Source organism: Ambystoma mexicanum, chromosome 11, assembly GCF_040938575.1.
Source record: "Ambystoma mexicanum isolate Mex_15411 chromosome 11, UKY_AmexF1_1, whole genome shotgun sequence".
In the NCBI taxonomy this organism is placed as follows: Eukaryota; Metazoa; Chordata; class Amphibia; order Caudata; family Ambystomatidae; genus Ambystoma; species Ambystoma mexicanum.
The window spans coordinates 120,601,061-120,616,166 of record NC_090934.1 but is presented as its reverse complement, the minus strand read 5'-3'; positions in this window follow the sequence as shown (position 1 = coordinate 120,616,166).

Genomic DNA, 15,106 nt, shown 5'->3' with positions numbered 1-15,106 from the left:
TGTGGAAGTTGTGATTGTGTTTTTGTGTGGTAAATAGGGTGGATAAATGTGGGGTGTTTGTGTGATGGAGGGGAGCAAATGAGAGAGTGAGCTTCAAAGAAAGTGTATGGGGCTGTGGAGTTGCCAAGTGTGATCGTGCCTTTGTAAATCATGGCAATCCCACCACTTTGTGGGTGGTCTCTCTGGTGCGTGAGATATTGTGGAGGAAGTGCCAGGGAAACGTAGGAGAGTGCTGGGGTTTATTCTATATGTCCTTCAGAAAGAGTATGCCTGGGGGGTGTGTGTATATTAGCTCATAGATATCATGTGTGTGTGTAGGTGCGGAGGGCCATTGAGGAGAATGAAGGTGTATGTGATTCGTTTTTTTCAGTAGTTTTCTGTGTTGGATCTTTATGAAAATTGACAAAATCAGGTTTGAGGGGTAAAGAGATGCTAGGGTTGAGCCTTAGGAATGTAGTGTTCTTCCTCTAAAAGTCTTGCATTGCCATTGCCGGACAGACAGCTTTGGGAAGTAGCCCGATAGTTTTGAGACAAGTGGTTTTTGGTAGCCAATAGGGTCAGGTGGTTTTGGGAGATACAATTGGATTTAGGACACTGCTCAATGGATTTTAATTAAAGAAATTCTATTAAAAAACTCCCAAATGTTTTACAATTAGCACAGAGAGGAGTACATCTGACTAATCAGTTGGCCAGTAACATGGGCCAAATCAATCTGTAATTGCCGGCATTCTCACAGCCACATGTTTACACCATTGCTCCAGCACTCTCTCCACACCGGCCTGTTATGGCCACCATGGAAACAGTAAAAGGACTTACTCTCTCCACACCGGCCGACTCATTGCTGTCATGGCCACCACAGAAACAGTAAAAGGACTTACTCTGTCCACACCGGCCGACTCATTGCTGTCATGGCCACCACAGAAACAGTAAAAGGACTTACTCACTTTACTATTTTCCAGGGTGGACATTTGTGGAATTATTTAAGGGAAATTGGACGCTCACAATAAGCGCTGAGCCCATTGCCCTATAAAAATGCAAAATGCAATTATCACCCCCACGGGTATACCACCCTGCAGGAAGCCCCACGGTGCTAATAGTGCTAGCCCCAACCAGCGCCAGCCTTAAGGGCAGCAGCGCCCTGGATGAAATAGCGCCCCCCCCTTACCCACTGCGTGCCCCTGGTTAACAGGGGGCGGGGCAGAAGGGGGTGTGGCCAGCATGGGCAAATTTCTTTTTTTTTTTATCCTCCTCGTCTCGGCGGGCAGGTTAAATAGGGCACGTTAGCACCCCATTGTCATTGAATGAGCCTGCTGCTGCGGGTGCATTCAATGGTAATGAGGCGCCTGCCACTACGCCAGCTCGGGGGAGCTCCTGAAAGACTCCCCCGAGCTAGCGTGTCAGGGGCTAATGGTGCCCTGAGGGGCATGGCGACCTGGGCGGTCGCCCGGCTCCCCCCCCCTCCATTTCCGGCTCTGGCCCCAACATTTTGGGGCAGACAGGTCTGTTAATTGCCCTGAGCCTTCCCAGAGGCCCTCGCTCTCATGCTCGGCCTGGCAGGCTGTTACTGAACCTGTGTACCCTCGATAGCTGCGGTTATCGCTATATTGGTCGATGTTCTTATTTATTCAGCATGTTCATAACGGAACTGCAATGTTTAACTAAATTAACAGGAACAGTTTCTGGAAGGAAATTGACAAGAGACTACAATGTAAAATGGGCTTACAGATAGCAAGACCGAATGCGAATTAAAGGTCTATGCGAGCTACACGATATGGTAATAATGAAATAACACAATATTTCAGAATTATAGCCATACAAAAGAATATTTTTTTTTAAAAATGGGAATTACCCTATGCGATAAGATTTTGCTTCAATTCTAAGGGGCTGGTGGTGTCAAAACCAGGCAGTTCACCACTTGTCAGAAACTTGGTCCTTCTGAGTGCAAGATTCAACTCGTCTTCCTGTGTCATCAAGGGAGTGACCACAATTCAGGAAGCTCCTCAGAATGTCAAATCAGACTGGTAAAATTTCACCGAAGTTAAAATACTGAAGCGTTTTTTTAAAATGTGCCCCCCACAAGCCTCCCATTTTTCTATCCATTTAACCCCATCCTCAGCCCTTCCCCACCTATTTTAACCCCTTACCCCATGGACATATATACATTTATTTAATTGAAATGTTCAGTATTTTTTCCGTATTTTGGGTTTCGGTAAAACGTACCATTCTGATTTATTTTCGGTAAAATGACTGGATACCGACCCCAGTCCTGGGCATTGTACATTTTCCATGATGTTAGATTTGTAATTTGTTGAAAGGTTTTCTAGTGTTAAAGGGACTCGCTAAATCAGAGAGGTCCAGGACTCGTTGGGCCTGATCCACAGAACGTTTTCCTATGGGATTGTGCCACTATAAGAGGCTTCTGAGAATGAGGCTCTGTGTGTCTGGGAAAGGATGCCAGTGTAATAACTCTCCCCTCACTCTACTGTGACTGCCTTGCCCATGACCTCTGGCTCGGCAGTAGATCTGGGCTAAGCCGCCCCCAGATGGGGCCTGTCTTCTTTGAAAAAGGTGCCTGGAGCGTGGATTTGCAATCAGTCGTGCCTGTGGGTGGGATGGAGCTAAAACAACCGAGCTAAGCCCACTGCTCACCCCTTTCGCTGAGGTCCTGTCATCTACATAAACATGTCTTGGTGCCCTCCCTAATGAAGTACCACCGAGACACGGGACGCTCCTTGCACCGAGAGATGAGAACACAGGAGCAGCCACCAGGCACTCTTTTAAACATTGGTCCCCGTTCAGAGGGGCCTTTGGAATCTACCGGTCGCTCTTATCTTTGTATTTGAAATGTATTGTATGATTGTTTTTAAAAAAAATTGTGTACTATATTTCAACACGAACTTTTCACCAATTGACAAGAATGAAAAAAATCAAATTACATATCCATTGCAGAAAAATAAAAAATAAAATAAAAAATACATTTAAAATCTTTCAGTAGTCTAAAAATAAAAAAATAAAAATACCAAATCACATCACACTATTAATTGTTAACTCCTGTGAGGCTCCTCTTGTTTTAACAAGCTACAAATTAAATACACGTATCTTTGTTATACTGTTATTAGAGATTTGTGTCAAGTTTTAAGTAACTGTATCACAATGAATATACATAAACAAATAGGTATTTGAAATACTGTGACCTCGGAAATTCTTTTCAGGCTAAAATAGTGTGATGTCAATTAGACTTAAAATTTGGGTGCGACACAGCAACCTTCACATGTGCTTTCGAATTATGTGGATTTTTTGATTGGTAGGATTCTCCCCCCTCCCTTTCCCCTTGCACTTCTCCTTCTCGCACGTGCACGATCTGAATGACACAAGACCTTGTAAGATCGTATGTCTAGTCCTCCCTCTGTCTTCCCTCCCTTGTCTTGTCGCGCCTAGAAACACTTGTGTACAGGAGCGTTTTAAATGACTTATCATATCATAACATAAAAAGCCGTAGGATTTGAGGGCCCGGGTCGGCAAAATATGTGTGGGGCCCCCTTATTTGAATCACAGAAAATTATGTTACAAAATTAGTGTTTAATATCCGCGGGAATCAAATAAACTGACGATTAGTGGATGGATTTTAACTGTTAATATAACTTATCGAAGCAAAACCTATTTACTGGGAACGTATTAAAGCAGTCAGAGTAAGGAATTCCATAATAGGGCTCTAGTAAAAAAAGTAAAGTGGGGCGGGGCTCATTAACATACGCACAGGGACTGTGAACGACTCTAAAAGTGAAATATGATAATTTAATCCTTATCTAAAAGAAGAAAATTCACAATATAAATGAGCATTGTCTTTCAAAACATACATCATAAATAATCAAAAAATAACCAGCAGAGGAGATTTTCCCATAATGTTGCTGGCAAAGAATAAAAGGTTCTCCCCTTTTAAACTCAAACTATATTGAAATAGTCCATTAAACGCAAAATACCATTACAAGACATGCTTTGAAGACACTTTCATGTGGTCTTGTGGGTAAGCGTGTGCCCAGAGAACTTGAGAACCGTGGTTCAAATCCTGGTGGACGAATACTTGAGCAAAAAAGCTTTTCTTGCATTCCGGCCTCAAAAACAGCCAAGAGGGATGGGGTCTACACTGTGAAAAAAGTGGGGGTACGTTGTCTACCCACATGGACCCTCAATTTGTAACCTGAAAATCAGCAAAGGACCAGGGAGAACAACCTCTTCAGTCTCTTCGTTGATGAACCTGGTAAATCATCACAACCAGTTGACCCTCTGATCCTTACCCATCCTCAACCCATTGTTTGGCTTTCAACAATACTCTTTTTCATAAAGAGAACTTGAAAAGTAAACACATCATCATTAAAGTACTCCAGAAAAATAAGAATACTTACAGAAATGTGAAACAGAAAGAATACAACTGGTGCATTATTTCCCCCCATTTTGAAGACTACAAATACCAGAATGCATTTCAGCAAAAGGACTCATAACAAATGATAATGTGAAAAGGTAATCTAGGTGTTTTACACTGTTTGACAATGGCATGCTCCTTATGCTGACAGTGAAATGTGAAATTCTACCAAAAATTAGCTAGCACACCAAAAAGCATACACATGAAAACTAGCGAGAGATAGTTTACAACTTTTTTGTTAACATATTTGAATTGTCTTTAAAGAAGACAGATTTGGCCAACAAATTTTTTTTGTGTGTGCTTTCAAAATAAAATACCCCATTTGAACACCTTGTCCAAAACAATGGTTCTTAAATAGACCATTACTTATATATATATATATTCAGTAAAAATAACTTTGTTAAAGGGACGTTATGGTTAAGTTGCGCTTCTAAAAACCTATGAAATTCAGTGAAAAAACTTTGTTAAAGGGACGTTATGGTTCCAAGTAAAACCGAAAAACCCTTGGAATTCGCCAGTTATGGTAAGCTAAGCAACCATAACTCCGCCACCACCGTGCACTGCTAAGACTAACACCCACGACATCAAAGATGACATCACAAATGTCATTGATGACATCACTGATGACATCACATGTCTGGCTCACTCTTTTTTCTTTTGCTGACATATCTAGGTCACATGGTTTTCTTCAGTAACAGTCAGAAACTAAAAATTGTATTTTATTTGTAGACGTATACTACAAGTAGGTTCTTATAGTAATTCCCTTAGAGTCCAGTCACATCATATGAAACATATACATAGGGGAAGACACAAGATTTAAAGACAGCATTATTTTCATGCAAATAAATGATTGCTCTGTTTCAAACCTGCTATTTACCCTATGTATATGTATATTGGTATGTGTTCTTGTCCCTTTGTGTTTTGTCTATAGTAATGCAATTATGTAATATATGGGTTTTATTAGCTACTTATTACATATTTCACAGTACACAAAAATCTATTAAGAAAACAATTATCATTTAATTATTCAACATATTAACATTACGAATATTATACCTTCATCTTGTATGCTGCACACAATGCTATGTTTCTGCATTAGTAGCTTAGTATACTAGATAGAACCCCATAATAGAATGCTATTTATATCAATGCATTGTTCAATGCACTAATTAGGGTATGATATTTATTGCAATGATCCTTGACACTTTTTTCGCAACATTATAATAAGAATCCCTTGTACACATATTTCATGGAAAGTACATACACATGTGATGTCATCAGTGATGTCATCCATGACATTTGTGATGTCATCTTTGATGTCGTGGGTGTTAGTCTTAGCAGTGCACATAGGTGGCACGAGTTATGGTTGCTTAGCTTACCATAACTGGCGAATTTCAAGGGTTTTTCGGTTTTACTTGGAACCATAATGTCCCTTTAACAAAGTTTTTTCACTGAATATCATAGGTTTTTAGTAGCGCAACTTAACCATAACGTCCCTTTAACAAAGTTTTTTTTACAGAATTTCATAGGTTTTTAGTAGCGCAACTTAGCCATAACGTCCCTTTAACAACGTTTTTTTACTGAATTTCATAGGTTTTTAGTAGTGAAACCTAACCATAACGTCCCTTTAACAAAGTTTTTTTACTGAATTTCATAGTTTTTAGTAGCGCAACTTAACCATAACGTCCCTTTAACAACGTTTTTTTACTGAATTTCATAGGTTTTTAGTAGCGCAACTTATCCATAAAGTCACTTTAACACATTTTTTTTACTGAATTTCATAGTTTTTTTTATTTGTGCAACGTAACCATAACGTCCTTTTCAATGGAGGAAGACCACTAGCATCCTAGGTTCTCAAAGTGGGAACCTGGGGTGTAAAAAAAAGATTTTTCTTCCAAACCGTGACGCCGCAGGCAGGCGTCCCGGTGTAGGAAGGAAAATCTATTACCAAGATGGACACCAGGGAAAGGGAAGGCAGTGTGCATAAAGAAAACACAACAGGGCATCGGCAGGGGGTCGAGAAGACCAGGAGAGAGCCACAGGGCATGAGCAGGGGGTGGAAAGAAGGGAGACACGGGGCATGAGCGGGTGGTGGGGGGGGAGAAGGGAGACACGGGGCATGAGCGGGAAAGAAGGGAGATACGGGGCATGAGCGGGGGGTGGGGTGGGGAAGAAAGGAGAAATGGGGCATCAGCGAGCAGTGGGGGGGACAGGAGGAAGACACGGGGCATGAGCGGGGGGTGGGGGGAACAAGAGGTCAACAAGGGGCATCATAGAAGGGGGGACAAGAGGAAGACATGGGGCATGAGCAGGGGGTGGGAGGGAACAGGAGGAAGACACAGTGCATCAGCGAGGAGTGGGGGGGACAGGAGGAAGACACAGGCATGAGCAGGGGGTGGGGGGAACAAGAGGTCAACAAGGGGCATCATAGGAGGGGGGACAAGAGGAAGGCACGGGCATGAGCGGTGGAGGGGGGCAACAGGAGAGAGACACGGGGCATGAGCGGGGTTGGGGGGTACGGAAGACAGACACGGGGCCTGAGCGGGGGGTAGGGGCAACAGGAGAGAGACACGGGGCATGAGCGGGGGGTGGGGGGCACAGGAGACAGACACGGGGCATGAGCGGGGGGTGGAGGGAACAGGAGACAGTCACGGGGCATGAGCGGGGGTGGGGAGAACAACAGAGAGACAAGGGGCATGAGCGGGGGGTGGGGGGCAACAGGAGACAGACACGGGGCATGAGCGGGGGGTGGGGCCAACAGGAGACATACACAGGGCATGAGTGGGGGTGGGGGGAACAGAAGACAGATACGGGGCATGAGCGGGGGGTGGGGAGAACAGGAATAGACACGGGGCATGAGCGGGGGGTGGGGGCAACAGGAGAGAGACACGGGGCATGAGCGGGGAGTGGGGTGTACAGGAGACAGACACGGGGCATGAGCGAGAGGTGGGGGGAACAGGATACAGACACGGGGCATGAGCGGGGGGTGGGGAGAACAGACACGGGGCATGAGCGGTGGGGCAACAGGAGACAGACACAGGGCATGAGCGGGGGGTGGGAGGAACAGGAGACCGACACGGGGTATGAGCAGGGGGGTGGAGGGCAACAAGAGAAAGACACGGGGCATGAGCGGGTGGGGGGAACAGGAGACAGACACGGGGCATGAGCGGGTGGGGGGAACAGGAGACAGACACGGGGCATGAGTGGGGGGGTGGGGGGCAACAGTAGATAGACACGGGGCATGAGCGGGGGGTGGGGGGAACAGGACACAGACATGGGGCATGAGCGGGGGGTGGGGAGAACAGGAGACAGACACGGGGCATGAGCGGGGGGCATGGGGGGGAGGGAGAGAGACACACAGGGCATGAGCGGGGGTGGGGGGGAGAGACACACGGGGCATGAGCGGGGGCTGGCGGGAGGGAGAGAGACACACGGGGCATGAGCGGGGGGTGGAGGGGAGGGACAGAGACACATGGGGTATGAGCGGGGGGTGGGGGGAGGGAGAGAGACACACGGGGCATGAGCGTGGGGGGAGGGGAGAGACACACGGGGCATGAGCGGGGGGTGGAGGGAGGGGGAGAGACACACGGGGCATGAGCGGGGGTGGGGGGGAGGGAGAGAGACACACGGGGTATGAGCGGGGGGCGGGGGGGAGGGGAGAGACACACAGGGCTTGAGCAGGGGTGTGGGGGAGGATAGAGACACACAGGGCATGAGCAGAGGGTGGGGGGAAGGGGAGAGGGACACGGGGCATGAGCGGGGGGTGGAGGGGAGGGATAGAGACACACGGGGCATAAGCGGGGGTTGGGGGGAGGGGAGAGACACACGGGGCATGAGCGGGGGATGGGGGGAGGGAGAGAGACACACGGGGCATGAGCGGGGGCGGGGAGGGGAGAGACACACGGGGCATGAGCGGGCGGTGGGGGGGAGGATAGAGACACACAAGGCATGAGCAAGGGGTGGGCGGGAAGGGGAGAGGGACACGGGGCATGAGCAGGGGGTGGAGGGGAGGGGGAGAGACACACGGGGCATGAGCCGGGGTTGGGGGGAGGGGAGAGACACACGGGGCATGAGCGGGGCGTGGGGGGAGGGAGAGAGACACACGGGGCATGAGCGGGGGTGTGAGACACACGGGGCATGAGCAGGGGTGGGGGGGAGGGAGAGAGACACACAGGGCATGAGCTGGGGTGGGGGGGAGGGAGAGAGACACATGGGGCATGAGCGGGGGGTGGGGGGAGGGAGAGAGACACACGGGGCATGAGCGGGGGGTGGGGGGGAGGGAAGAGACACACGGGGCATGAGCGGGGGTGGAGGGAGGGAGAGAGACACACGGGCATGAGCGGGGGGTGAGGGAGAGAGACACACGGGGCATGAGCGGGGGGTGGGGGGAGGGAGTGAGACACACGGGGCATGAGCGGGGGGTGGGGGGGAGGGGAGAGACACATAGGGCATGAGCGGGTGTGGGGGGGAGGGAGAGAGACACACGGGGCGTGAGCACGGGGTGGGGGGGTTTGTATGTCAGGAGACAAACAAAATCACGGACATGAGTTTGTGTGGCAGATCCCGAAACAGGGGAGACACAGAGCATGAGCGGAGGTGGGGGGGACAGGAAGGACACACGGGGCATGAGCGGGAGTGGGGGGGACAGAAAGGAAACACGGGGCATGAGCGGGGGGTGGGAGGAACAGGAGACAGACACGCTCCTGCTGACCTGACAAAGCCTCTCATGCGGGAAAGAAAGATGGCGGGCGTCTCTGAATCCAGACGCACTGCACGCTTTCACCGCATCCAATGAGAGAGCACGTCAGATGTCCGCGGACATCACGCAAGCTGCTTGCTCAATCACTGTCCTGTCCACGGAGCGAACACAGATATCACAAATTTTTACCTACTTTTTGGTCATTTTAAAAAAAACTACTGGACGGATTTTCACCAAATTTGCAAAAGCACGCTTGTGGGACCAAGCCGCTGCTCCTAGTCCAAATTTGGTGAAATTCAGTCCAGCGGTTTGGGCTGTAGGCGCGAGCAAATTTTTTTTCCCATTCAGGGAAAAAACAGAAATATTGGGACCCCTCCTATAATCTTTCCCCCCCTGGACGAATCCTCACCAAACTTTGCAAAAATTCAGAGTGGACCATATACTTTTTTTGCAAAGTTTGGTGAGGATTCGTCCAGAGGGGGCGAAGTTATAAGCCGCCAAAAAAGTGCTCTTCCTATGGAAACAGCAACTTAACCATAACTACACGGCCACTACCGTGGCCATGTAATAAGAAAAAAAACTTCCACTTTGGATTTGGGCCCAGTGTACAATGCAAGAAATTGACCAGATAACATTCCAGTGTTCATATATGTATTTTTTTACTTTGCGCTTGAACAGCTGAAAGAATACTTAATTTTATTTCAATGCGTTGAAAAGTACACAGTCGACATAAGAAATTACCCTGACAATATAGATTTATAGATACCGGTCCTGTGCAAAGAATGTGATTGCAGCTTTCATGTTCCACGTCCTGAATGGAGAATTCCAGTGGCAGCCTGCAAAGCTATGTGAACCTAACCAACATCCCACAGGGGTTTTAAACCTGTATCCACAGAGGGCTAGCTGGTGATGGGAGGGGCCACTTCAGAAACTGGGCAGGGCAAACGTAGATGAGCCGCCCGGTCTGCTCACTCGCGTCCCCATTCACTGTACACTTGGTGACAGAGGTGAGGGAAGCCTTTCCTGAAACTAGCAGAATTCAAGTCTAGCTGCGCTTGTGCTGATACATTTTTCTGGGTTTATGGTCCTTGCATTGAATTCCTTGCATCTAAATGCATTTGCATTGAATTTTATCCATCTAAAAAATAGCATTGAATGCATTTTCTGTTTTCTTCTTTTTTTGGGGGGTGACCCTCCGAACCCCCTGTTTTTTACCCTTTACAATCTTCCTGAACAAAAATTAACCCTTTACCCCCCCAAAAAACATGCATTCAATGCACAATTTTTGGATGGAATAAATGTGATGGAATGGCTTTAGATGAAATGGCTTTAGATGCAATGACCAGATATATTTTTCTGCACAAACACAGTAAAACTTTAACGCTGCAAGTTTCAGGAAAGGCTCCCTTCACCTTTTTCCTGACAAAAAGTAAGTGCACACATCAGCTCCCTTCAGAGGTGCACTTAGGCGAACATTTCGGAGGACTGACCCTTAAAATGTTGGCAGAGGCACTTACTTCAGAGACTGTGGGGGACGGGCAAACTTACTTGTGTGGGGGCATCTAACTTCTTTACGTATACTAATGGGACTAGATGTGGTGTGATGTTAAATGGATTTTGGGATAAATTGGATTTGCTAAATGTTTAATGTAAACTATAAACACATATAAATAATCAAATAAAATGGGACTAGGCTAGTGCAGCTTCAATGTTACAAGCAGTTAACTCTCTCTTTCCCATCTGAAACCACACACGTAGGGACTGCTGTAAGGATAAGCTGTCTCCTGCCCTCCACCCCCAATTCCAATAATTCCCCTGGCATGCAAGTACTAACGCCACATCACGATTTCAATTGCCTAAAAAGTATACATATGAATGCAGGTGCTAAAAAATGCTTTAATTTCAGGGCTTTTGTTAACAGCAAGTCCAGGTGCTGTTTAATGTGTGTGTTCAGTTCTTTCCAGTCACGGCTCTGTAGGTCTGCCAGGTCCAGTCAACATAGACCAAAGTTTTAGGGGTTGCTAGAGACCGATCAGCTCAATGGTGTTGCGCCACTGCCCACTATACATCTGTTAAGGGACAATAGTCCTTCCCTGGGCACTGGGTGCCTGGGCCATCAACCATTAACAACTCGTATTGTAATGCTTTGTTGACACAAAGCGACACCTCAGGGGAGGCGCTTTGTTCTCTCTGATTTGTACTAGATCATGAAAAAGTGTGAAGTTCGAGCTGGGAAGGCTTTGGAGGACGTATCCTGCTGCAGAAGTGCCAAGTTGAGACTTTTACCTAATGTGGGACTTTTGGCCAGCATAGTTGTGAAAACCGCACCTGATTCTAGATCAAAACAAGAATCTTGCGAAACCATCAGTTTGGCCTTTTCTGTAGGCATAGGTAAGGCATTGGCTAGGCATGGCCATAATGGTACCACTTGGCCATAAAATGGAAGCAGCTGAAACCTGGAGTCAGTACCTTGACATGTACTGTCAGTGCCTGGCAAATGCATATCTAATCCTTATGTACAAACTAAAACTGTTTGTCAACATGACTTCAGTACAAGGAGCAATTGCAAGGACAGACACAGTACTTATAAATCAAGTGACTAAAGGCCCACCTGCATAACACATGTTTATTACCCCAGTGCCTCATTTGCAGTTGCAATTAAGCCCTTACCTCTCAGAAGACTGCTTAGAAATAACACAGGCAGGCCCAATATAATAGAAAACCTAATGATACTGCATGATAAGGCTATCTCGAATCCGTCCCATGAGAATTTGTTTTGGGCAGGGAGGGGCAGGTATAGGGTGGGAATGGTTATATGGATTAGCATGGCCAGGGGTAGTCAATGGGTGGTTAAATAACTAAACACGCACAAGCTGTGTGTCCCTCCCCATGGGCCATCTACTTCCGATGTGTACTCCAAAGTATCAGTGTTGGCTTATTGATGGTGTTAAAGCAGTGCCTTGTAGTCAAAACTAATACGTTGGTCTGGATGCCCAAGCTAATGCTTCCATGCCACTAACAACAGCTGCTGATAATCACTGCCATGGCAGAAGGGCACAACCTCTATGCCAGCCAGTCAACCCCATTCCAGAAGGAATCCTAAGCGCTGGACCATGCCCTCAGTACGCGACAGCAAGGAGTCCTGGCTGCATCTTGATCTCAGTGGGTCTCGTCATTGGTATTTAACTTGAGTTAAAAGGCACAGCAAGCCTTCATTTTGATGATGCCACTTCTACGTAGGGGTGACTTATCATAGAGCAGAAATAATGGAAAACCTGGAGGCGGCACTAGCGAGCCCAGCCAAGATGGCCGCTAGCCTGTCAGCTCTTCCGAACCCCACAAACCCCAGAAAATACCCTGCTGATTCCTGACTATCCACCATATACATTTCCAGAGCATCCGCTGCATACAGATTGCTGGCACAGCTTGACAAATTCCAGGGATCCTGGCTTGCGCAGCAGCGGCCAAGTGAGTCGCGATCTGCCAGTTGGGGCTCGCCAGCTGCGACGTGGCGGAGGAGGACTGCGGGCACGGCAGCGATGCTAGCACATTGACTATCTTTCTGCCGGCCTTGTGATCTGGGGTGCCGGGTCTAGGTTTAACCTTTGCCCAGGCTAAACATCACACAGTAGTGTAGGAGTCCCTCGGTGCGACATCTCAGTCCTCCTCTCTAGACTCTAATGGAGCGGTCGGTGACATCAAAGCCATGTTTAGCCAGTTACAAGCAAGTATACAGTTGCTAAATGGAATAATGGTCACTTTGACATGTAAAGTTGACCACATGGTGAACCTATCAGACTGGTTCCTGACTTCTTGGATAAAGTGCAAGCATCCAGAAGAACCTACATCGATGTCAAGAAGAGACTTCGGGAGAGGGGCATGACATATGCCGTGCGTTTCCCTACCAAACAAACTCAGGGTGGAACATGAGGGGCGAGCACTGTTTTTTCAAACCCCGGATGAACTCAATGCCTTCCTTGAGTTATTACCAGGAGTGCCGAGAAGACGATGGAATTATGAAGGGGGGCGGGGGGGGTAATTCGCAGTTAAACAGAAACGTAGTCTAATAGCTGATGAGAGTTATGGTGGTGTTTATCCTTGAGATGAAGAATGGGGAGTACAATTAATGTGGGGGTGCTCAGATGGCTGTGTGCTAGTCCAGCCCTCGTGCTGAAGCTAATGATAGTTTATGGTTTGGTGTCGCCGGTGGGGCAGGGAGGGAAGGTTGGGATTTGAATGGTTGTTGGGGAAGGATGGTGGTTCTAGGGGTCGCTCTTGCTCAGTCCTTGACTTCTCTTTGCTATTTGCTGTGGTTGTGCAGACACACTAGATGTGTTGGGGCACTCGGAAATCAATATGAATGAGTTACAGGGGATGGGTAAGGCACTCAAATATAGGTCACGGAATCTTAGGGGGTTGAATTGGCCATCTAAATCCCAGAAGGCAAATCGTTTTGATACACCCCAATGGTGCGCCAGACACTCCAAAAAATGTGATAGTCAATGAGACTTACGATTCAGATAGACATTTTTATTTTATTCAAAATGCCCATTCTGAAATGCCCATATATGTTGACACGTGTTTCGGCCGCACTGATGCCTTTTTCAAAACTGGGCTATAGTCAACAGCAAAATCTGCTGAAGGTAAAATTACCAAATCAGCCTTGCAATCCCCAATATCAATATACAGGATGATAGATATCAACCAAAAGAAATAACAAAAAAGAAATGTTCACAATCACATATATAAATATTATAACACAAATGCATATGAAAACGGACAGATATTATCAGGTTGGCAAAGGGGAGGATTGGTAAGGATAGAGCAATTATAGCAGATCACAGTCAATAAGAGTTGTTAAACACAATTATTTATAATGTATTAACTTGCCATTGCCTACGGTGACAATCCGTGTATTAGTGCAATAGCCCTTGAACACCCTTAATATGAGCTAAAGTGTTTGGGTATTCCAATCCTTGACATTGTTGTTTACCTTCCATAGTTATCTGTTGGTGATAATTAGTGCCTGTCATGGTGCTTTTAGAATACGTCTTTATTATGTAAAACAAGTGACCTCATGCTGTATACACGTGACGTCAGACGTTCTCACGGCCATTTGGGAGGCTATAAGTATGTATATACTCACGTCATTGAATAACCTGTCGTTTATATGTGTATCATCTAATAGTGAATAGTTTCTCATTCTTCCAACTGACTTAACAGTTTACCCCATATTTTCTTTATAAGCGCATCAGACTTGAATAGCCCTCAAAATGCGATGGTTGCACCGCAGTAATGTGCGCACTGGTCAAACAATTGGTCTCAGATCGCCTTTATCACTACTTTAAGTTTGACAATAAGAAAAGAACGTGCCGGTTTTCCAGCAACACGTTCCTAGTCATGCGTCTCATAGTCCTTATATGGAAGTGTCTCTATCGCACCCCGCCTAATGCGGTAGTGATCTTCTTGGTCTGTGTATATAAGATCTATTCCCACGGTGATCCCCTGTAATCCAAATGGTTACATTCCACTGATACAACACAGCAAGTGCAGATGAAAATCTTGTATACAAAATCACATTTTGAATTGGATTCAAGTGCATAAACAATGTATTCCTTTCATTGTAAGTTGTGGCTAAGATTATATTGACAAACTTGCACTATACATTTACAACAACCCGTATTGGTTATCATAGGAAAGACACAATACAACAGATGTCCACTACCTTGTGGATCTCTCCCGTCCCCTGCACACCCAATGTTCGTTGTAAATACAACCAAAAAGTAATTTGTTTTTTTGTAGGTTCAAACCTTATTGTAAACGTAAATATCAAATAAAATTAGTATCAAACAATCTTGTGTTATATTTCATCAATCAGTTTATAGTAAAAAGAACATTCTTTTCCAATTTTCATTATTATTCAAAAAAAGTGCATTTCAAAATTGGTATTGGCCTTTAACTTATATTTTGTTTCAACATAGTGTGGA